Consider the following 26651-nt stretch of genomic DNA (forward strand, 5'->3'; position numbering starts at 1 on the left):
ATCTCCAGACTGACTTCCATAGTGGCTTAACCAGTTTGCATTCCCACCAACAGTGTGTTAGTGTCCCTTTTTCCCCACATCCTCTCCAGCATGTATTGTTGGTAGATTTCTGAATGTGAGCCATTCTAACCGGGGTGAGGTGAAACCTCATTGTGGTTTTGATTTGCATTTACCTGATTGCTAGTGATCTTGAACATTTTTTCACGTGTCTGTTGGCCATTTGGATTTCCTTTTCCAAAAATGTCTATTGAGGTCCTTGGCCCATCTCTAAAGGGAGTTGTTTGTTTTGATGTTGTGGAGTTTCTTGATTTCTTTGTAGATTCTGGTTATCAACCCTTTATCTGTTGCATAGTTTCCAAATATTTTTTCCCATTCTGTCGGTTGTCTCTTCACTTTCCTGACTGTTTCTTTTGGAGTACAGAAACTTCTCAATTTGATGCAATCCCAATAGTGAATTTTGGCTTTGACTGCCTGTGCCTCTGAGGTCTTTTCCAAGAAGTCTTTGCCGATGCCGATATCTTGCAGTGTTTATCCAATGTTCTCTAATAATTTGATGGTGTCGGGTCGTAGATTTAAGTCTTTAATCCATGTTGAGTGAATTTTTGTGTAAGGTGAAAGGTAGGGGTCTTGCTTCATGCTTCTGCACGTGGAAATCCAATTTTCCAAGCACCATTTATTGAATAGACTATCCTTACTCCAGGGGTTGGTTATGGATACTTGATCAAATATAAGTTGGCTTTAGATGTTTGGATTGATTTCTGGTATTTCTATTCTGTTCCATTGGTCTATCCATCTGTTTCTGTACCAGTACCATGCTGTTTTGATTACAACTGCCCTGTAGTATATCCTGAAATCTAGTATTGTGATGCCTCCGGCTTTGTTTTTGTTGTACAATATTGCTTTAGCTATTTGAGGTATCCTGTGTCTCCATATGAAATTCAGCATCATTTTTTCCAGATCTGAGAAGAATGTCTTTGGTATCTTGATTGGTATTGCATTGAATGTATAAATTGCTTTTGGAGAATGAACATTTTGATGATATTGATTCTTCCAATCCATGAGCTTGGAAGATTTTTCCATTTTTTGGTATCCTCTTCTATTTCTTTCTTTAAGGTTTTGTAATTTTCATCGTAGAGATCTTTAACGTCCTTGGTTAAGTTTATGCCATGATATTTGATTGTTTTCTAGCTATTGTGAATGGGATTGATCTTAGCAGTTCTTTTTCAGCTGTGGCATTGCCTGTGTATACAAAGGCTGTTGATTTTTGTGCTGTGATTTTATATCCTGCTACTTTGCCAAACTCTTCTATGAGTTCCAATAGTCTCTTAGTAGAGTTCTTTGGGTCCCCTAAATAAAAACATATCTTCTGCAAAGAGGGATAGTTTGAGTTCTTCCTTCCCAATTTGTATCCCTTTAATTTCCTTATCTTGCCTAATAGCTCTGGCTATAACTTCCAGAACTATATTGAATAGCAGTGGTGAGAGTGGGCATCCCTGTCTGGTACCAGATCTCAGCAGAAATGCTTACAACTTTTCCCCATTCAATAGGATGTTGGCCGTGGGTTTTTCATAAATTGCTTTGATTGTATTGAGGAATGTTCCTTCCATACCCAGTTTGCTTAGAGTTTTCATCATGAAAGGGTGTTGAATTATATCAAATGCTTTCTATGCATCTATTGAGATAATCATATGGCTTTTCTTCTGCAGTCTGTTAATGTGGTGTATCACGTTGATTTTTTTGCATATGTTGAACCATCCCTGCATACCACAGATAAATCCTTGGGTGGATGATCTTTCTACTGGCCAGAATTTTATTGAGGATTTTTGCATCTATGTTCATCAGTGATATTGGTCTGTAATTCTCTTTCAATGCTGCATCTTTTTCCATCTTTGGAATTAAGGTGATTGTGGCTTCATAGAAAGAATTTGGGAGGATTCCCTCTTTTTTCATTGTTCTGAAGAGTTGGAGAAGAATTGGAGTTAGTTCTTCTTTAAATGTCTGGTAGAAATCAGCACTGAATCCATCCGGTCCTGGGCTTTTCTTTGTTGGGAGGGCCTTTATTACTGTTTCAATTTCTGTCTCAGTTATGGGTCTGTTTAGGTTTTCTATGTCTTCCTGGTTCAATTTAGGTAGGTTGCATGTGTCCAGGAATCTATCCATTTCTGATAGATTTCCCTGTTTGCTGGCATACAAGTCCTTATAGTAATTTCTGATGATTCTTTTATTTCTGTGGTGTCTGTTGTTACGTTTCCTTTTTCATCTCTGATTTTATTGATTTGGGTCTTTTCTCTTCTCTTTTTAGTTAGTTGGGCCAATGGGGTGTCAATTTTGTTTATTTTTTCAAGAAACCAGCTCCTCGTTTGGCTGATTTTTTGTAATGATTTTTGGATTCAATTTTGTTGATTTCTTCTCTGATTTTAATTATGTCTCTTCTCCTACTAGATTTAGGTCTGGTTTTCTGCAGTTTTTCTATATCCTTGAGATGCATTGAATGTAGTCAATTTTTATTTGTAAATTATAATTCAACACATCTGGAAAAATACGTCAATATTGTGTATCTTGTTATTCTTCCAAGAGTTAGTGCATTGAAAAATATTCTTTCTTCCTACAAACTATACTGCATATATTATATAATGGTGTTCTTTGTAGATTAATCAGGACTTTCACAAATTTTTTAAAAAGACACAATTGTAATAAATTAATGTATAAAAGCCTATCATTTAACCAGCAATGATGCTTTATTTTCTATTTGGGGATTTAATAAGTCCAAAACAGTTTATCACACCACATACAGTTAAAATTTGTTCTGTCTTTGCTCTAGCTACTTAATAATTTTAAAATAGCACACTTGGGCCTCATTTCTTTGTAATCATAACCTCTACTCTACCACCAATGACTCTACTCCCAACCTGTGTGTACTGATGGTCATCTTCCCCACTTAATGCTGTATAATTTGTTCAGATTTTCTCTACAGACAAACCCCTCTACCTACAAAAGATGAGTGACTTTTCTCCCAGTCTTGGCTGGAATCAGCTTTCCGGTCTGTTGTCCCCCAATAAACCCTTTCCCTTAAAAAAAATAGAGGGAGGTGCCTTTCTCTGAAGGGAGGAGAGAACTTCCACTTTGACTATGATCTTGTCTAAATATGATCAGAATTGGCGAACTTAGAAGGCTTCCATAGCCTTGGCAACTCATGACGACAACCTAGGGTGGTTACTGGCGCCATAAACTAGAGTGTCAATTTGTTGGGTCAACAACAGGAGTCACTGTGTACTTGCTCCTCATGTGGGATCTCTGTCCTTAATGTGCTGTACATTGTGATTTAATGCTATAACTAGTACTCAAAACAGTATTTTTCACTTTGTGTTTCTATGTGGGTGCAAACTGTTGAAATATTTACTTAATATATACTAAACTGATCTTCTGTATATAAAGAGAATTGAAAATGAATATTGATGTGAATGGAAGGGGAGAGGGAGTGGGAAAGGGGAGGGTTGTGGGTGGGAGGGAAGTTATGGGAGGGGGAAGCCATTGTAATCCATAAGCTGTACTTTGGAAATTTATATTCATTAAATAAAAGTTAAACAAAATTAAAAAAAAGAAAACTTATGCTACCAAGAAAAAAAATCCATAAAATATTGTGCTAAAGAAATAGTTTCCCATCAGATTAGTAATGATCCATTTATTTTTCAAATCTTTATTTTTGTGCTACTCTATCACTTTTTATATGTATATTTAAGGCAATAAATTTCATTATATGGTAATATGAAGCTAAGACAAGACCTTGACTTATCTAATGCTGTTGAAAATTGATTAAAGTCAAGGGCTAGAATTCACAATGGTGCCACAGTTTTGAATATGATTTTCAAAGATTTCTTCAAAGTGTATGGAAAAAAGGTGTGACAGTAAGGGAGTGAAAGTGAGAGTCTGTTATCACAGCTGAATGATATGAAAATGATACCTATCTTGATATATTTATCAAAAAGTTCTGACTATTTCACAGTATTTACACATTGCTGTGACAGGAAGTTTTATTCCTGTGGCACTATGGGCAGAGAAAGTAATTAGCAAGGAAGTCACAATTTTCTCATTCTTAAAGAAGAGACTCTGTTTTCAAAGAAGAGTTGTCTTCTATTTCAACTCTTTTACTTAAAATTATGAAAGCACCATACTGGAATTGGTGGTCATCACCAAATCAGCTTAGGGGTATAAGAGTCCACTCTTCCCCACTCTATTTGTAGAATTGTCATCAGTGTAAATCATCTTCCAGGTACACAGTAAAATTGCACTGCTTATATATGCCACCATTAGGGAGAATTTTAAGAGCTGACAAATAACTTAACTGTGCCCACTCTTTTTGTGTAGGTAATGCTGAAGCATGTATCAAAATGGAAGCTCCAAGAAAGCTGATTGTGGACTCAGTAACATCAATGAAGTGTGTTTATTACAGCCTATTTTTCATATGCAAATGGAAATGATTCGAAATCAGATAATATTATGCTCCTTTTTTCATAATTCAGGATTTAATACCTTGGGTGATAATTCTTCATGATCTGTCATATTTAAACATGTCTTGTGAGCAAATATATTAATATTCCCTTTATCTGGATTGTTTTTCATAGAACTTGGACTGTACCAACAGCCTCAGAAATTAAAATGTTCTCCCTTTTTGGTGAAAGGATAAGATTTGCTAAGTCACCCATTTCTAAAGATTCACATTACCTGCATTTGGAGTTAATCAGTTATGATGCAAATTCCTGCAAGTTCAGTGTCAATCAGATTACTCTGTGTTGTGTTCAGGAGACTTGGGGAACAAGGGGAACCAATGTACCCAAAACACTCATGCAGTTTGTAATACTCTGAGGAACAAAATTCTCATTTCCAACTCATAAGTTCTGCATCTTTTGTTATCATCCAGGGCTAATTTGCTAGTATACAAATAGTCTAAATCTCAGCCCCTTCAGTTTCTTGATATGATATTAAAACATTTTCAAAAAGGTTTAAATATGAAAATAAAATGACATTATGATATTAATAGAAACAAATAGGAATAAATTTAAGACAGAGATGCAGTCACACAAAATGCAGAGTATTCATCATAAGGCTTAAAGTTTGTAAGTATGTGACAGAATGCATTAACCATAGTAGCTGAACCATAAATATATGACTTAAATTAAGCAGCTCAACTATATTGCCTTAATTTAAAAATAGAATTTTAGTTTCACTGCACAATTCATGAACATTATTACCTATGATTCTTATTTTGGATTCACTGTCATGTGAGTAAATCACACTACTTTAGTCCATGGACCATAATACAATTTTGTGTGGCTTTATGGAACCACAGTAAAAGAAAAATCTACAGTTAAAAAGTATATCCATTAACTTTAGATATGGTTAGTTACATAAGCCTAAATCTTTGTATGGATGAATATGAAAAATTAATAAAATAATTGATTGAATTTATAAGGAACCATTACTATTTCAGACAATTTTGCATCTCTTCTTCAACATATTATTTGTCAAATATAACCAGTACAGTCAATATCCATTTACAAACATATAAATAAGTATTGTTAGTTTAAAAACATTTTATAATTAGAAATAGGTTCTTCTGAGTCACAGCTCACTGTGTTGCTATATATTAACTTATGGTATATCAATTAAATGTGTCATGTAGATGCCTTAATTGTTGCACTATTATAACTTCTGAGGATACTAATTCTTATTTTAGACCAAGATGACCAATGATTGAATTACAAAGAATTGTATTATTCCTTCATTACCAACAGTATTAAGTCGAGTTTTCAAATATCTCCTAAGATATGCTTTAAGAATGGGCAGCACTCAGAGGCTCAATAGCTCAATAACTAAAAAACTCTGGAACTCTGACACTGTATGTTACAGAGGAGACATTAAAATGTATAGCATTTTGAAAGGAGCCTGAGTATCATTCATAAGAAAATTATAGTCCAAATTACTGTTTATATTGGGCATTTATGATAAACAGAATTATTGGTTACAAAAATACTTTTAGGTTTATCATGTCTTGAACTGTAAAGCCACTTAACACCTTAACACTTGGGGTAGGCAGAAAAGAATATGAAAGGTACACTAAAGAATCTATACATTTCATTTCATTGTCTAAATTCAAACTTAAATAGCATCTTTCTCGTCAAAAATGAAGAGGAAAAAATCCCAGGGCACTATAATGTGCAGACTCTGAGTTATTTTTCAAAGCAATGCACGTAAGCCTCTATATGCATTACTGGTTTCTCATTTAGTGACATAACCGAATTCATAGAATTTACATCTCATTTGCTTGAAAACTTTTCCCATAAATGACTTTGTATACAAAGATGGAAATCCAGCCAGAGATTGAGATTCTACTAAGAATTTTCACCCTCATATAGTATTTCTGATGTTATTTTGTATGTTTAAAGAAACAGTCATGTCATATAGATAAAGCTAGTAGCTATTTTCATTTTATTTCAAAGGTTAGAATATTTCAAAGATAATTTATGTAAATTAGTAAATGTTCTGGGGTTAGTTATCCTGTAGAGTGATTGAGGTCTGATCAAAGATATTTTTGGTTTTCTATTGGCTTTACCATTTTCCCTGTGTGCTTTCTTGTAGGAGGATGCTTTAACCCCATTTGATTGTCAATCTTAGAAGCTATTCACATAATTTTAAGAAATGATGAAAGTCATTATATTTAATAGCATTCTTGGTCTTTGTTATTTTAAAATGTTAGGGCATCGCTGGAATGGGAATTGTAGAGTTTCTGAATTTATAATGACTAAAGTAAATATTAAAACTGAAGTCTCATATTTCCAAATCTTAGTAACTAATCTATTTTAAAATATTTTCAGCAAGATTACAACCTCACAGCAAACCTTTCCTTTGTCCCTGCTCGCCCTTCCTTCCTTCCTTCCTCCCTTCCTCCCTTCCTCCCTCCCTTCCTTCCTCCCTTCCTCCCTTCCTTCCTTCCTCCCTCCCTCCCTTCCTTCTTCCTCCTTCCCTCCCTCCTTTCCTTCTTCCTCCCTCCCTTCCTTCCTTCCTTCCTTCCTTCCTTCCTTCCTTCCTTCCTTCCTGTATCCCTTCTTCCCTCTTTCATAGCTTCCTTCCTTTTTCTCTTTATTGGAAGTTTGAGCAATATAGTTTATTAAAGTACTGTCTTATTTAGATTTGCTTTGATTTCTGACGTTTTAAATCTTATGTGAATACTGGTAAGTTTTAGAGATTTTATTCTCAAAGCTGAGAGGAAGAACAGAACTGGAAACCACAAAAAAAGCATTCTCCTTTGATTTTTATTTGGAAATGCTGAACACCATGCAATATTTGAATGACATTTATGAAACAAATAATTTTACTGCACATTATCTCAATTTTGTGTAAGTATAGACCATATAAAGCCAGTTCCATTGATTTTCCACTTTCCTCATCCAATTTTCACTATCTGCTACATTGCTCAGTATACTTGCTTATATTCATTAATTATTCGTTTCTTTTCTACTTGGCTGCAAACTACACATTTTTAAAGATTTTCAACATTCACCATTTTATGAGATTTTCTTCTATTGACTTATGACTCACTAAATTATATTTGTCAACTACTGAAAATGCATCCACTAGTATTTACTCATACATCTATAATCTTATACAGACACATTCATACATATGAACTAATACATATGTATCACATATAACTCATCCATACACTCATATGCTTTCTCAGTTAACAATTTTATTCTGTCACACAAACCCAAATAATGGTGACTAAGAACATTCAGGGATATTCTATATTCTATTTTTCTGTTAAAAAACAAGACACATGGGTACTGGAAGTTCAGAGCAGGTACATCATCCCAAATATGTCAATGTTGGGTTCTCCTTTTTTTTTTTTTTTCAACCCTCAGTCCCAAGATACAACCGGAGGAAGAGGAGTTGATCTGAAAGCAGAATTTTTCAAAAATATAATCTTTCTATTTATATCTTATTTGTCATAAAATGTGTCATTGTCCAAGACATGAAAAATTTACCACTAATTAAAGCCTTCTGATAAAAAGAATTATTTAAGTACGAAGACAAGAAAAAAAAAGATCTTTCTTTCTATTCTCCTCTCTTTCTCTCTCTCTTTTTCTCTCTCCTTCTCTGTCTCTGTCTCTGTCTCTCTCTCTCTCTCACACACACACACACACGCACACACACACAAACAAACAAAAAGAAGAAAAAACTTATAATTAAAACATGACCATCACACAACATGGTGTCAAGGAAAGAGAGATGGAAAAACAGGAAACTAACCCATTTCAAGAGGAAATGGTATCACGACCGGTAACTAGCAACATTGAGGTTAATCATCTATTTCCAAATAGGAGGCAATGGATTTATTGAAAGAAGCCCTGAACAAACATTGAAAAATAATTTTAGAAAATATTAAATGTTTAATGTCTAAAGGCTCAATTTGGGGATTGTCTTAAGTGTCTCCTGGAAATGCAGGCACTCAGTTCCAGGAAGATCAGCTTTGGATTCAAACATGCTGAAGAACTCTGGAGCTAACAGCAGACTTATATACCTCTTTGCTCTTGCAGAGGTGGGAAAGCAAACAGAGAGGATCTGCCTCACCTTTGTGATGGCAGAGGAGCACACAAGAAAGACCCACCACCACTCTTGCAGTGGTGGGCAAGCACACACAGAGATACCTCCTTTACTGTCACAGTAGCAGAAAAGCACACCCAGAAGTTATATACTCGGCTATACCCTTAGCATTTTACATATGGTCAGATGAATTTAATCCCTCTGATCAAATCAAATTTTTGTCAGTGGCTATAGCAATTTTCCAGAACAGTCCAGTTTCGAGTCTGAGAAATAAATTGGTTCATACTCAATCTGCCAGTTAGTCAGGTACCATTGCAATGCTTTGTGCCCAGTCCACCAGGGTATTTCCATCTGCCAAGTTAAGAGTAATTAGACAAATAAGTAAGTGGTATCAATAATGCTGAACTTTGGTAGCCTATGGGCAAGGGACTTATTTTAAGATAATACTATAAGGGCTGGCACTGTGGTATAGTGGGTAAGCCATCACCTATGGTGCAGGCACCCTATATGGATGCTGCGTTGTGTCCCAGCTGCTCCCCTTCTGATTCAGTTCTCTGCTATGGCCTGGGAAAACAGCAGAAGATGGCCCAAGACCTTGGGCCTCTGCACCCATTTGGGAGACCTGGAAGAAGCTCCTGGCTCCTTGCTTCAGATCGGCACAGCTCCTGCTGTAGAGGCCAACTGGGGAGTGAACCAGCAGATGGAAGACCTCTCTTTCTCTCTGCCTTTCATTTTCTGTCTGTGTAACTCTGACTTCCAAATAAATAAATAAATTTTAAAAAGAAAAGATAACACTACAAATGGCAGAAGGGTCACCGTGGACTCTTATTACCAGACTTGGTAGAACATAGCTTTTACTGGGTAGTCTTCTTTATATAGTGATACTTTATGGAATTGGTCATAAAACTCATGTAAATGTGCTCATGAACATGGTAGTAGCCCCTCTCTTGCATGGGTAGAGTGCCTTGAATACATCAGTCCAAGGATCTTTTATCCATGAGGTGACCTACAGATCACAATCTATTCTTGCTCCCTGCAGGGACAGCATAGAATCCAAGCCTTGCTGGCTTCCTGTATTTCCCGTGACCACTGCAAAGTTACATGGTTCCCTGAATCACAGGCCATGAAAGCAAGTAACAACACATTTATTTTTTTTTATTTTTTTTAACTTTTATTTAATGAATATAAATTTCCAGTGTACAGCTTATGGATTACAATGGCTTCCCCCTCCCATAACTTCCCTCCCACCCGCAACCCTCCCCTCTCCCACTCCCTCTCCCCTTCTATTCACATCAAGATTCATTTTCAATTCTCTTTATATACAGAAGATCAATTTAGTATAAAGATTTCAACAGTTTGCACCCACATAGAAACACAAAGTGAAACATACTGTTTGAGTACTAGTTATAGCATTAAATCAAAATGTACAGTACATTAAGGACAGAGATCCCACATGAGGACCAAGTGCACAGTGGCTCCTGTTGTTGACCCAACAAATTGACACTTTAGTTTATGTGCCAGTAACCACCCTAGGTTGTCGTCATGAGTTGCCAAGGCTATGGAAGCCTTCAAGTTCGCCGACTCTGATCATATTTAGACAAGGTCATAAAAGACAGAGTGAGGATAGTATCCAATGATCCTAAGAGTGGCATTTACCAGGTGTGAACAATTATACAGCATTAAGTGGGGAAGAGGACATCAGTACACACAGGTTGGGAGTAGAGCCATTGGTGGTAGAGTAGAGGTTATGATTACAAAGGAATGAGGCCCAAGTGCACTAGACAGAGTCTAGAACAAAGGACAGAGTCATTATTAGAGGAGCTAAGAAAGGTGCTGTCTAAGCTACAAGTAAGTTTTCTGATTGAGAGGCAAATAGAACCTGATAGAAGGGGCTTGATAATAATCTGGTGGGCTTTAGGCCTTGTAAGTTAAGAGACCCAGACCTATCTATCTCTTCACATGGGGTATATCCTAAGGGAGGTGTGAACCTCCTAGGGGTCTTCCAAATCTTGGATTTAACAGAAGGTCAGTAGTTTGAACATGCAGGTTAATGACACTGCTGAATAATATAGCAAACCATCCAGGGGGTTAGTGCTTCTGCCTGGGGCCATCCATTCAATAATTGTAACATAGTTCACAGTCTCATGATCCATTTCACCAGGAAGCCTGCGTTGGCTTCCTTTCTGAGGCCTTGTTAAATAGACCACTACATCATTCATTCAATCATTCTAATTCCTTGGGGATGCTATAGTGCACATAATTTTCAGTCAATATCAAAATCTTTTCTTAGCTCTGTACTCCGAAGCCCATAAAATGGGCTCCATGGTCACTCTCAATATCCTGTGGTCATTAATACACATAGACTTTCCAAGGCATGTAATCCCTTAGCAGTGTCTACACAGCTGACAATGTACTTAATAACCATCAGATTTGGGCCAAAGTCTGATAAAGACTATTTCCCACCTTTCAAGGGGCACTCATCCCCATATCTCAATTCCTGTGGCCATGGGAACATGATGGGGATGCTCCTGGGAACAGATGATATGGCTTTTGGCAGTCATCTCGAACCTCCTGGTGAGTTCCAGGCAGGTTCCAGGACTTTGTTGTAGCCCACTTTGTCATTTGTCCTGTATATAGTGTCTACCAATGAAAGAACTGGGCAACATTTCCTGAGGCCTTTTCAAACCAACAGACCTTAGCTAGGGTATCAGCTTCATCATTCCCCAGACAGACAAGTGGCACATGACCCATCACATGGTATACAGTGGTTTTCTTTTGGTGTCCTGTCTCCCACATGTCTTGCCACCTGACTTGGCCCTGTAAAGTTTGTTGCAGGCATGTCACTCTCCAGCCAGTTAGGCCCTGATAGAAGACACAGCTGTCTGGTACAAACAACAGGTGAGAACACAATGACAACAGCCAGCCCTACTCTGCATAGTTCAGCCCATTGACTCCTTTGGTCAATGATTACCTGATTCCCACCAAATCATTCAGGTGGAAGGCTAGACAACTACTACAGTCCACTACATAGAATGTCTTCACTAGATCTACCCACAGACCAAGCTTAGTATGACTTGGGTACTGGTTCCATGACATGATGGACCTTGAGATGCATACTGTCAGTTAACTAAGTCATGGGCCTCAAAATTCCTTGTAATTCAGCATGCAGCGGGTTTGTGTTTGGAACTCCCCATTGTTGCAACTATCCAACTATGTGATTTCACTGCCCCAGTCTCTTATCCACCCAATGATAGGTAAGAGGTGTATAAAGTGACAGGGGTTGTGCCCGTTTTGCTTGCAGTAGTTATTAAAGCAGTGTACACTGCAACAAGCTGTTTTTCAATAAAGTAGTTTTGTATCTCTGCTCCTTCCACAATGGAACCAAAACACAATGGGCCATTTTAGCCTTTTGTGCCACAGTCAAAGCTCCAGTTGAACCCTTCTGTGGTGACATGTACGTCAAGCTCACATGGATGCGTTAGATTGAACACATTGAGGGTCTGGGTAATTGGAACATTTTGCTTAGCTGCTGTAAAGGCTGCTTGTTCTTCCTCATTCCATTTCCACCTGATGCCCCTTGTTACCAAATGGTATAAGGCTCTGAGAATTTGTGCCAGACATGGAATAAACAATCTCCAAGTATCCTAGCAATCCTACAAACTCTTCCTACTTCTTTATTGTCATGGAAAAGGGAAGGCCGGAATTTTGTCTATAACTGGTTCAGAAATGACCTTCATCTTACCCAACCAGAAAACTCCCAAGTGAAAGAAAGTTCTCGTCCCTGCATTTCTGACTGCCTGGCTACCTCACTTTAAATGGCACAACAAAGTCGATATAACGGCTTCCAAATCTGCAAGAGAGTCACAGATTGACATCATATTATCTACATATCAGAACATACACAAGTCAGATATTGGCCATCACACCACATCTTTTGCTACTAAACCATGACACAAGATGGGGATACCTACCAACTTTAACATTTCCAGTCCTGGGAGCAAGATCCCATCCATTTCTGAATCCCAGCTTCTAGTGTGGCTGAAGGCTCCATTCTGTCTTGAGACGAAACCTTGGTGGCTACACCAAGTGTAATATAAGAGTTCAGCTTCAGGGAGATCAGGTCTGGATTTGAGCAGGTAAAGAAACAACTGTGGAGCCAACAGCAGGTTCATAACTCTTTACTCTTGTGTCAGTGGACAAGTACACACAAGAGGACCCACCTTCATTCTCAAGGTGGCGGGTGAACACACACAAAGTTTCTGCCTTTACTGTTGCCACAGTGAGTGAGCACACACATGTTCCTTGCTCAGCTATGCCTCCAGCATCTTATATATGCTTACAGAAAATAGTTACACAACAAAATTATATCAGATTCTAGGCTCCCTGACTTACAGAATCACATCAGCTTCTGGGCTTAGTGTTAGTGATGACTACTAGTGAATCTCACTGACTCCCTTTTCTCAACACTCTCCTAATAGTGTAACAATGCATACACACACACAAGCTATATCCTCATTACACACATACACACATACATTAAAAATAACTAAAATGTATTGTGAATGAATGATGTGATGTAGGGTTTTAACAAAACTACATGAAATAATTCACAAATTATTTTCAAAAAGCTTATTAAATAACCAAGTGAACCATCTGTTTACAAAATGCTGACTATTTGATGCCACAGCTCAATAGGCTAATCCTCCACCTGCGGCGCTGGTCAGGGTGCCGGATTCTGTCCCAGTTGCTCCTCTTCCAGTCCAGCTCTCTGCCATCGCCTGGGAGTGCAGTGGAGGATGACCCAAGTGCTTGGGCCCTGCACCCGCATAGGAGACCAGGAGGAAGCACCTGGCTACTGGCTTCGGATCAGCATGGTGCACTGGCCGCGGTGTGCCGGCCGCGGTGTGCTGACCGCAGCGTACCAGCTACTGTAGCCATTAGGGGGTGAACCAACAGAAAAGGAAGACCTTTCTCTCTTTCTCTCTCTCACTGTCCACTCTGCCTGTCAAAAAAAAAAAAATGCTGACTATTGCATTTAGGGGTTATTGCCAAGATTCCATTTGCATCATTTTGTTGTTGATTCTAGTATCTGATCCATAGTCATTGAAGAATCGCAGCTTTGGTTCCTGTGTTGGGGCATAGTGGGTAAAGCTACCACCTTTGTTACCAGCACTCCCCATTGGCATTGATCTGTGTCTTGGCTGATTTGCTTCTGAACCAGCTCCCTTCTAATGGCCTCCAAAAAGAACTGGAAGATGGATCAAGTGATTGGACTCCTGCTCTCCACATGGGACACCTAGAAGAAACTCCTAGCTTCCATCAGGTCCAGCCCCAGCTTCCGGGGAATGAACCAGTGGAATGGTCAAGTAGGGTCAGCAACATTGCAGGCAGAACTGTAAATTTCTTGTTAGAGATGCCACCTGCCTTTACCTGGCCAGCTCTCCTCCCAGCCCAGCCAAGTAATGAAAGTCAACAGAGTGCCTTCCCCTAAGAGGTTCACACCTCCCTTAGGATGTACCCTATGTGAAGAGATAGATAGGTCTGGGCCTCTTAACTTACAAGGCCTAAAGCCCACCAGATTATTATCAAGCCCCTTCTGTCAGGTTCTATTTGCCTCTCAATCAGAAAAATTACTTGTAGCTTAGACAGCACCTTTCTTAGCTCCTCTAATAATGACTCTGTACTTTGTTCTAGACCCTGTCTAGCTCACTTGGGCCTCATTCCTTTGTAATCATAACCTCTACTCTACCTCCGATGGCTCTACTTCCAACCTGAGTGTACTGATGTCCTCTTCCCCACTTAATGCTGTATAATTGTTCAAACCTGGTAAATGCCACTCTTAGGATCATTGGTTACTATCCTCACCCTGTCTTTTATGACCTTGTCTAAATATGATCAGAGTCGGCGAACTTGAAGGCTTCCATAGCCTTGGCAACTCATGACGGCAGCCTAGGGTGGTTACTGGCGCCATAAACTAGATAGTCAATTTGTTGGGTCAACAACAGGAGTCACTGTGTACTTGCTCCTCATGTGGGATCTCTGTCCTTAATGTGCTGTACATTGTGATTTAATGCTATAACTAGTACTCAAACAGTATGTTTCACTTTGTGTTTCTATGTGGGTGCAAACTGTTGAAATATTTACTTAATATATACTAAATTGATCTTCTGTATATAAAGAGAATTGAAATTGAATCTTGATGTGAATGGAAGGGGAGAGGGAGCAGGAGATGGGAGGGTTGCAGGTGGGAGGGAAGTTATGGGAGAGGGAAGCCATTATAATCCATAAGCTGTACATTGGAAATTTATATTCATTAAGTAAAAGTTAAAAAAAAATTAAAAAGTTACTATTATTCTCTTTTTATTTGTTGTTGATGCTGTTGTGTTTGTATTTGTTTTGAGAATAGGTGTAATTTTGTTTGAATTTGAGATACAATTTATCAATGTCCAAATAAATGTAATTGAATTTTTTCTTGCAAAGATGGTAATGCTTGTGCTAGACATATCAAAATGATGGGATGCACTACATATAATTCTTCATCTCTTAATCAAAATCCTTCTTGCAATATGGTAAATTGATGCTCTGTAAAAAATAATGCCTGCTAATTTAATTTGGTGTAATGTCATCATGTCCTTAGACTGGGTAGTACAGCATTTATTTCATGTAGTATAAAATAGCATATCTGAATAAAATAAGTATAATTGTGTAAAATATTATTGAATTGAAAAGACCTTTAGAAAGAGTATTGAACTATAAAAATGTATGATGAAATTATGGAATTAAGAATAAACGTTTGTGTATTTACTATATTCTACATTGTTTTGCAATTTTATTCACCACTATCTCTTTTTTCTAATTTAATCCTCATAACAATTTTATAAAATTGAAAACTACTTCTATTCAAATTTAGTATATGAGAAATGCAAAAGTTAAGCTATATAATTTTGAAGTTTTCTGTGCACTTTTTAAAAGTATGGCTCCCAGGTAAATTTTTAAAAATCCTACAATTTTGTAATTCTCTAAAATAATCATGTAACTCCTAGAATATTTTCAGTCACCCAGAGCCTCATTTTTCTTCTCTGGAAGATGGGAATAAATACATATTTCTCCTCATTCGGTTTATTATGGGACTCAATAATACAATGTCAACACAAATTTTAATATCATGGTTTGTATTCAAAAACTACTCTTTAAATATAAAGATCTGCATTATCTTAAACAAGTTTTTTTTTTGGTTTGTTTTTTGTTTGTTTGTTTTTGTTTGTTTGTTTGCTTTTAATATGAATGTGATGGGCTCCCAGAGTTATCCACACTAGTCACAGTTCCTGGACCTCTGAATGCTACCTTACATGCCAGGAGAGTGGTGGCAACAGCAATTCAATTACGGAGAGATTATCTCGGGCTGGCCAGGGGAGCCATGCGTGTAATCACGTATCCTTAGAGGAGAAAGGAATACGGAGATTTGTGTACTGAACGTGAAGGTCATGTGATGACTGAAGGAAAAATCTGCTTTACTAGTGCTGAATAAAGAGACAGGGGCCACCATTTTGAAATGCATGGTGAAATGCTGGCTGGAGCAACAGAAAGCAACCCCCATTAGCGTCTTCAGTGGCAATGTAATCCTTCCCAAAGCTTGATGTTAATCTATCAAAAATTATTTGTAGTATCTTACCTTCAGGACTATTAAAGAATAAATGTGCTGTGATCTACATAATTTGTGGTAAGTCTTTACAGTTGTCATAGGAAATTCATTAAGTAAATACATTTCTTTATAAAATATTCCTTAATATTTTATTTTTGTTACTATTGTCTAAGGGGTTTTGGATATTGTTATAATTTCTAACTTGTTTCTGATAAAAATGCACCTATATTTTTAATATTAGTTTTATCTAAATATTTTGTTTTTTATTATTATCTAAATAATATCAAATATTTTCCTCATCAAATTTGAATTATTTCATTATTTCACTACCTTGAGTTTTTCAGGGAGATTAACATACTTAAATTGTGTCCATTTCTAATAAAAAGTAGCTATTTTTATCTTTAAAATTTATTGGATACAGTGTCTCCAGAATGTTGATCAATTGTTGTAAAAATGGATAAATATAAAATGTATTTATGCTTATCCTTAAAATCCTATTATTTGGCATATTAAACTAAGTTATTACTGAATTACATTTAGAAATTATAGATTTGCACCATATTGCTTAATCTCAGACATTTAAAATTATATATTTTTAACTTTTATTTAATATTTATAAATTTCCAAAGTACAGTTTATCGATTACAATGGCTTTTTATCCCCCATAACATCCCTCCCACCTCAACCCTACCATCTCCTGCTCCCACTCCCATTCCATTCACATCAAGATTCATTTTCAATTATCTTTATATACAGAAGATCAATTTAGTATATATTAAGTAAAGATTACAACAGTTTGCACCCACACAGAAACACAAAGTGTAAAGTACTGTTTCAGTACTAGTTATAGCATTAATTCACATTGTACGATGCATTAAGGACAGTGATCCTACATGGGGAGTAAGTGCACAGTGACACCTGTGGTTGACTTAACAATTGACACTCTTGTTTATGGCATCAGTAATTACTCTAGGCTCTTGTCATGAGTTGCCAAGGCTATGGAAGCCTTTTGAGTTCACCAACTCTGATCTTATTTAGACAAGGTCATAGTCAAAGTGAAAGTTCTCTCCTCCCTTCAGAGAAAGGTACCTCCTTCTTTTATGGCCCATTCTTTCCACTGGGATCTCACTCACAGAGATCTTTCACTTGGGTCTGTTTTCTTTTTTTTTCCAGAATGTCTTGGCTTTACATGCCTACAATACTCTCATGGGCTCTTCAGCCAGATCCGAGTGCCATAAGGGCTGATTCTGAGGCCAGAGTGATGTTTAGGACATCTGCCATTCTATGAGTCTGCTGTGTATCCCACTTCCTATGTTGGATCCTTCTCTCCTTTTTAATTCTATCGGTATTATCAGACACTAGCCTTGTTTATGTGATCCCTTTGACTCTTATTCCTATCATTAGGATCAATTGTGAACTGAAACTGATCATTTTTACTAGTGAGATTGCATTGGTACATGCCACCTTGATGGGATTGTATTGGAATCCCCCGCACATTTCTAACTCTACCATTTGGGGCAAGTCTGATTGAGCATGTCCCAAACTGTACATCTCCTCCCTCTCTTATCCCACTCTTATATTTAACAGGGATCACTTTTCAGTGAAATTTAAACACCTGAGAATAATTGTGTGTTAATTAAAGAGTTCAAACTATAGTATTAAGTAGAACAAAAAAAAATACTTAAAGGGATAAAGTATTATTCATTTCCCTTCCACTTAGTTTTCTTCTTAAAGAACAACAGTTTTCTATAATTTTGCTCTTCCTCACACCTACAAGCCGTTCATTTTTATTTTTACCTTTTGCAGAAATAAACTCAAAGTTTCTCCTAGTTGCTTCCGTTTACCTATTGTATGATTTGGCTTTTTTTTTTGGGGGGGGGGGGCGGGATTCATTCCTAAACCCTCTGTTTGTAGTTTCTGTTTATTATCTTCCCTTACATATTACTTCATGTAATTTAGACATTCTTTAATTCTAAGTACATTTTAAACACTTTCTAAAATTTAGTTCTGATAATTGTAGCTTATTTATTTTTAAGTGAGTTCTTTCTTTGCATTTAAATGTCTCCCTTTACTTAATTGAATGATTCTAGTGCAAGCCAGCACTTGTCCTTCCTGTAAATAAGATGTTTTTAATATCCTTCACATTTTGTATGGATACAATTTTGTCACGTCTCAACTTTTAAAGTTGACGTCTACTTGATCACCCAAACTTCAGTCAATTTTCTGGTATCTGGATGTCAATCAGCACTACATTAACAGCATATACTTTGATGTTATTTGTTCATATGCAATTTAAAATGGAATTGAAGTCTACTGTGTGGCATATATTGAGTGTGTTAGACATAAAGATAAAAATAAGATATTCCATCTTATATAAAACATCATCGCCTATTACATTTCACATACTTCAAAGCACTATATCAATTTTTTTCTGCTGTAGGAGACACCCTACAACCATCAGTTTCCTACATTTTTTACCTAAATAAACTTTATTGAGATGCAAAATTGTATGTATTTGAAAAAATTAAATGTTGTTAGAAATTCAGTTATTGTAATCATTTCAATTATATCTGAAATGTATCTGTCTGGCTTTGTTTCTATTCAGATGCAGTTTTATGGACTTGTATTTAATCAGAATCAAAAATTTAAAATGTAAAATATTTTAAAACCAGAATCAAATGATTTTAAAAAATTAAATGGAGATATATTAGAAAAGACATATGGCTCACTACAGTGTGACATGAGAACATTTCAATGGCAAGTGTTCAAAGGTCAGGGTTGATCCTATTTAAAGCAGACTATAGGGCCAAGCATTTAGCGTCTACTTAAGATTCTACTTGGGATGACTGTATACCAGAAATAATTACCTGTGTTTGAATCCTGGCTCTATTTCTAGCTTCCTGCTAATAAAAGACAATCTTAGAGTCAGCAGGTTACTATTCAAGTACTTGGGTACCTGCCACCCATGTGGATGCTATAGGCTGAGTTTCAGTTCCCCAGTTTTGGTATAATCCAACCTCACTTTTTGCAGGCATTTGGGGAGTGAACCAGAAGATGGGAGATTGATCGCACATTCTCAGTCTCACACTCTCTCCTTTTACCTCTGTCTTTCAAATAAATAAGTATTTGCCAATAAAACCCAGAATGCTAACATTTAAAAAAAAAAAAAAAGTAAAGCAAATGGTAGCTTCTTTACTGTGAAATTTTCTGTATATTTTCTGGTATATATGAACACATACAAATATTTATGTATATGTAATTTTATAACTAGAGGACTTCAACCAGTTCATGGAAGTGGAATTCAGATAATGTACATTTTCCATGAACTTTTTTTTTTCATGTGTTTCTTTTTTTTTTTTTTAATTTTTGACAGGCAGAGTGGACAGTGAGAGAGAGAGAGAGACAGAAAGGTTTTCCTTTGCCGTTGGTTCAACCTCCAATGGCCACCACGGCTGGCGCGCTGCGGCTGGCGCACCACGCTGATCCAAAGCCAGGAGCCAGGTGCTTCTCCTGGTCTCCCATGGGGTGCAGGGCCCAAGCACTTGGGCCATCCTCCACTGCACTCCCTGGCCACAGCAGAGAGCTGGACTGGAAGAGGGGCAACCGGGACAGGACCGGTGCCATGACCAGGACTAGAACCCGGTATGCCGGTGTCGCAAGGCGGAGGATTAGCCTATTGAGCCGCGGCGCCGGCCATTTTCCATGAACTTTTAAAAGGACAATTCATCAACAGTGTGTAATAGTTCCCTTTCCTCCAAACGTCGCCAGCTTTTCATACTTTCTGTCTTTTGGACAATAGGTCTTTTTGACAGAGGTGAAGTGATATCTTGTTAAGCTTATGCTATGCATTTCCCTGATGGCTAATCATGTTGAGCACGATTCATTTATTGGCTGGCCATTTGTGCTTCTTCTTTTGAATACTATCTGTTGAAGTTCTTTGTCCATTTTTTATTTTAAGTTTTATTTTTTTGGGGCCGCTGCTGTGGCGTAGTGGCCATGCCCCTGTTTGTGGTGCCAGCATCTTATGTGGGCACAGGTTCCAGTGTCAGATGCTCTTTTTCTGTTTTAGCTCTCTGCTATGGCCTGGAAAAGCAGTGGAAGATGGCCCAAGTTCTTGGATCTCTGCACCTGCTTGGGAAACCTAGAAGATACTGACTCCTGGCTTCAGATTGGCCCAGCTCCAGCCATTGTGACAATTTGGGGAGTGAACCAGTGGATGAAAGACCTTTCTCTCTGTAATTCTACCTCTCAAATAAATAAATCTTAAAAAAAAAATAAGGGCCGGCTCCGTGGCTTAACAGGCTAATCCTCCACCTTGTGGCGCCGGCACACTGGGTTCTAGTCCCGGTTGGGGCACCAGATTCTATCCCGGTTGCTCCTCTTCCAGTCCAGCTCTCTGCTATGGCCGGGGAGTACAGTAGAGGATGGCCCAAATCCTTGGGCCCTGCACCCCATGGGAGACTAGGAGAAGCACCTGGCTCCTGGCTTCGGATCAGCGCGATGCGCTGGCCGCAGCAGCCATTGGAGAGTGAACCAACGGCAAAAAGGAAAATCTTTCTCTCTCTCTCACTATCCACTCTGCCTATCCAAAAAAAAAAAAGAAAAAGATTTACTTATTTGAAAAATTTATGAAGAAAGAATGAGAGAGATAAAGAGAGAAACAGACATCCATCTTCCTTCTGCTGATTTATTATCCAGATAGTCACATGACTGGGGCTGGGCCAAGCCAAAACTAGGAGCCAGGAAGTAGAAGCTACTTCCAGGTCTCCCATATTGGTGTCAGGAGCCCACTTGGGTCATCTTCTGCTGCTTTTTACAGAGCATTAGCAGGGAGCTGGATCAGAAATGGAGCAGCTGAGACACTACTCTGGCATTCCATATGAGCATCAAGTAGATTCCTTGTTGTTCCACTTCTGATATAGCTCCCTGCTAATGGCCTGGGAAAAGAAGAAGGTGGCCCAGTGTTTGTGGTTCCTACCACTCATGTGGGAGAATCAGATGCAGCTCCTGGCTCCTGGCTTCTGCCTAGCATTGCCCTGGTAGTCATCTGGGGAGTGAAACAATGCTGGGAAAAATCTCCCTTTCTGTCTCTTTCTTTGTAACTTTCCCTTTCAAATAAATAAGTAAAACTTCGGGCGGTGCCACGGCTCACTTAGGTAATCCTCCACCTGCGGAGCCCTTACCACAGATTCTAGTCCCAGTTGGGGTGCTGGGTTGTGTCCAGGTTGCTCCTCTTCCAGTCCAGCTCTCTGCTGTGGTCCAGGAAGGCAGTGGAGGATGGCCCAGGTGCTCGGGCACTGCACCAGCATCGGAAACTAGGAGGAAGCACCTGACTCCTGGCTTCAGATCAGCACAGTGTTCCGGCCGCAGCAGCCATTTGGGGGGTGAATCAGCAGGGAAGGAAGACCTTTCTCTCTCTCTCTCACTGTCTAATTCTACTTGTCGAAAAAAAAAAAAAAACCTTCAAGAAACCTGTTATCTGAAATATTAAAAGAAAGAAAGAAGGAGGAAGGGTGAAAGGAGGGAAGACAGAGGGAGGAAAATGCCATTATATTCTTGGAATTGTATCTTTGAACTACATTAAATCTTATCTTTATATTAACAGCAGAGTAATTTTTTTTTAGAAAGCACACTTCATGCATACCAGTGTACATAATGATATTCTATGCGCATATATTCATTTAATTGTTTTATGTCTATCATGTGATAAAAATTGCACAACATATTGTACAACAAACGGATAACACATTGCTCAACCTTAGACCATGTTCTAGAATAGAAAGCTAATCTGCAAAAAAAAAAAAAAAAAAAAGACTGTTCCTCAACAGTGGAGACAAGGGCTGTTCAAAGTCATCACATAGCACATCTCAAAGTGTTAATTTCAGTGCTATGGATTATCTTTTAGGTGCTCTATTAGTTCCACAATTCAGTGAGAACATGTGGTATTTGTCCTTTGAGGACTGGCTTTTTTCACTAAGTATAATGTTTTCCACTTGTATCCATCTTTATTGCAAACAACAGGATTTCATTTTTTTTACCACTGTGTAGTATTCCATGATGTACCTATCCCATAATTTCTTTCGAACTCTTTACTTAGTATAGAGCTAATTTTATGCATATAAAATTTATCTTAGTAAAAAATAAGGATGGAAATAGGGGAAGAAGAGGAAGAAGAGTGGGTGTGAGGGTGGGAGGGTGGATGAGGTAGGAAGAATCACTATGTTCCTAAAATTGTATTTATGAAATGCCTGAAGTTCATATACCTTAAATAAAAGGTTTCTGGGTAAAAATAAATAAATAAATGAGAAAAAAAGAAAGCAGAGCTTTGTATTCAATGAAAGCTTTTACTAATAGTGTAACCAGCCATTTACATTTTATTTCTATTAACATATAAATAGATACAGATCACATGAACAACCTCAGAATGGAGCAATTATTGCAAAATCCTCATTGACTAGATGTGAAAATTTGTGATGACACAAATTAAAGTATATAATAACACCTCTTAAGAATCAAGGCCAAGCGAAAACATTTTATGAGTCCGTGAGTTACATTTTTAAACCATAATGGAAATCTCCCCACGCTATTTCTTTACACAGACACTTTAACACTGCAGAGCTAATTTGAGCACTTTGACCACAAGTGCTCCTTGTGCATTACTGTCAGTAACATTGAAGAAGTAGTGATTGAAACCATCCGCAACAACCATGCTCTAAGAGCGAGCGGAGAGACAGAGAAAAAGGGAAACTTCATATTTTAAGGCTTGCGATTATTTATCCGCTTGGTATTGAGTGAGGATCCACTTTCAGACATTGAGGTGGTATAGCAGCGTGGGCTCTGTCCCTAGGAAGTTAGCCACAGAAACCCGGAGAGCAGAATAGAAGAGGCGTTTCTGGCCCACTGGCGACTGCGGAGACCCAGGGCAGCCACCTTAAGAGAAAAGGTGGAGCTCCTGGTGGAGCGGAGGCTCTGTTGGAACAGGCTGCACAGAAGCAAGCAAGAGGTTTGAAGATGTTGGCTCTGCTCCCAAGCAAGGGAGATGCTAAAGCTGTGTTGTATTGGTGATGTCCTCCTGAATGACCTTAAACGTGGAGGTGGTAGCAAGGACCCTTTGCAAAGGAAAATGTGCAAATGTGCTGGGTCTGTTAGATTTTGCCCCATCCTAGGTGCTATTCTCACTGGTTTCCTGTATGGTGGGAGACATTGCTATATGAAGAGACCTTGTTGAAGTCTGGAAAGCACCTCCACTTGGCAGTGAAAACAGAGGCTTGCTTTCAGGACTACGCGGTTGCCCTCTACTCGAAACTTACACCAGTTATTTTCCTTCTCCTTGGAGCCAAGATGGTTGGCCAGACATCAATCCTGTGGCCCATCTCCTTCCTCTCTTGGAGCCTTACACCCAAGCACCTGCTCAGTTTGTGTCTTCACTGATGTTTCCTCTCCACTCTGGTTTCATAAGCACCCTTCCAATAACTGTGTGGCGGAGGCCTTTGTCTTTTAATTAAACTTATTTCTAACAGCCGCGATTAAAGCTGTGGGAGGAGACTCTATCTGTTTATATGTAACCGTGTAAGGTTCTGCTTGTTAGTACAGAGCAATGATGTTAAGCCCTTGCCAGCAGCTTCTGGCTCGGTGTGTGTGTGAAAAAAAAAAGAAAGAAAGAAAGAAAGAAAGAAAGAAAGAAAGAAAGAAAGAAAGAAAGAAAGAAAGAAAGAAAGAAAGAAAGAAAGAAAGAAAGAAAGAAAGAAAGAAAGAAAAAAAATCTTCAATGTTCGTATGCACAGTATTATATCAATTTTGTGGCCGTGGCTGCCATGTTACATTAGAATGTCCAATCAAATGTACACCAGTAACCGTATAAGAGATATAAAGAGGCTAAAGCCGTATATAAGGGAAAGTCCTTCTTTGTTCAGGGCTCAGGATTTTGGATAATAAATTTCTCCTGGGCCTTATGCTGGCATAATAGAAGACTACTTCCTGTTAAGAGACCTTGGTGTCTTGTACATGAATCTTGCTACAACTACACTTCACATATTATCGTGGCAATTGCTCATTGATAAAGGTGCTTGCTTTCCAACACTTTGAATACGCATTAGATGTTCTTAACAGGACAGCACTCTAGGTTTGAACCTTTTGTCTTTCCATTTTTCCCTTACCTCAATATTTTAAAATTCTGATTTATTTTTTATTGTAAGAAGCTTAATTCATGAAGTAAATGTGCCTACCTATTAAAACACAACTGTCAAATGATCTTGCTTCTTGTTTATATTTGTTAAAACTAGAAAAAAAAAATCTTGTTATCTCCCTCTCTGAAGCCAGTGTAGCAGGAAACTGTTCCCATCTGTGAATCCAGCCCCTATCTTTTCTAATTGGCTCTGGACAAAACTATGCTTCCCTTTAATTGGAGATGGAAAGAGACAAAGGAAGGGAGGAGGAATGCTAAGAACCTGATGAATTCCAAGGAATAATTCTTTTGAAAAATACTAAAAATCACTACTTTAGAATAAGAGTTTAGAAAATTGTCAAAGCATTCATTTTCATTTGGTACCAATTTCTAACCAACACTCTCTTTCTTTCTCTTGGCCATATTTTATTGGTAAAATATAAATGTATACTTATGTGTATAGAATAGCTTTCCCAGGAATTTTTGCTACCTTTTTTGTTTATAGATGAGCAAATTTTTAGCTCTCTGTCATACAAAAATAAGAGATTCCAATTTAATATTCTGTTTGCCCCAATACATACAAAATGACATTTGAAAGTGGGAGACTCTGATGAGAGACTGTTTTCCATTTTATTTTTACTTTATCTCCATGACTCCAACTTGTACTTTTGTTCTGTCTTTCCAGCAAGAATTTAAAAATCTGATAATTTTTTTCCTGAAAAAAAAATTGAGGTATTATATATTCTACTTCCCATAGTGATATATTTATCAGAATATTTTTATCACATCATTTGATTTTTCTGAAACTAAATCTGTGTTTTTCTGCTTCCATTGCATCAGCAAAATTCTAGAGTTCGTTCTGTGGTTCACTCCCCATTTATTCCTCCGATAGTCTGAATATCCAAGCTTCAGTAACCTTGAATACTATCTTCTTTGACCTCTACTGGTCACCATTAACACACTCCTTGCAAGGGTGCGTATTCCCCTGAAGATTGACAGGTAATGATTCAGTACCACAAGCATCTAATTCTGATCCATCTTTAGATCCAGACACTCTAACCTTAAGTGCCACATCAAAAGACAACCACTCTCCATGAACACAAATATCACAATTTCAACTTCTATAAATATTAAATTTTGGGCTGACATTGTCATATAATGGGTTAAATTTCTTTCTGTAACAGTGGCATCACGTATGACCACTGGTTTTAGTTCCGGCTGCTTCATTTCCAATCTTGCTCCCTGCTAATGCACCTAGGAAAAATCAGTAGAGGTAAGCCCAAGTGCCTGTACCCACATGGGAGAACTGGGTGAAGCCCTTGGCTCCTAGCCTCAGCTTGACCCAGCCCTGGCTGTTGTGTCCATTTGGGGAATGAACTACTGAATGGAAGATCTCTAATCTTCCCCCCCTCCAACCTTTTGTAATTCTATCTTTTAAATAAATAAAATGGTTCTTTTTAAAAAAAATTAAAAATGCAAAGTTGTGTATATTATTTAGAAGTAATGGAAATATTGGATTTGTAGAAGCGAAAGCCATAGCCAAATAGAGACGGGAGAAAAGGAGAAATGATGTCTTATTTCTGATCCTCCATAACTTAAAAAAGGATGTGTGCTTGGTCTAACTGTTAAGATGCCAGACAAGACACCTGAATCCCATTGGAGTCCTTGAATTTGGTACCTGCTCCAGCTCCTGGACCCAGCTCCCTGGTAGTATGGACACTGGGAGGCTCAAGTATTTCAGTTTCTGCCACGCATATGGAGCACCTGGATTGTTTTCAGCTTCTGGCCTTGGTCTGGCCCAGCCCCAGCTATTGCAGGATTAAATCCTGTGATGAGCGCTCGCTCTCTCTCTCTCTCTCTCTCTCTCTGTCTCTCTCTCTTTCTGTCTTCCCCTCCTTCTAAGCCTCTCAACTAAAAAAAAAATAACAACCTGAACTACACATTAAAATTTTAATAAAATGTCTAACTGTATTCCTATTTCTTGGTTCATGGCTAAAATCTGCTAACCCGTGCTAGAAAAAAAATCAGTATAATTGTTTTCTTGCTCACTCAAGTAGTGAGGATGTCTTTTTAATATGTTAAATATATAAAATACTGATTTTGTTTTTAAAAAAAATATAAAAATTGTATTTTTATATATTATGTATGAGTTTCTTGTGACCTGAGGAACTTCATCATAGAAATGGTGCAAGTATGTTAAGCACCATTTTACTCAGCTTGTCTCACCTTTGTCTTAAATGTTTT

Source organism: Lepus europaeus, chromosome 16 (genome assembly GCF_033115175.1).
Source record: "Lepus europaeus isolate LE1 chromosome 16, mLepTim1.pri, whole genome shotgun sequence".
Lineage (NCBI taxonomy): Eukaryota > Metazoa > Chordata > Mammalia > Lagomorpha > Leporidae > Lepus > Lepus europaeus.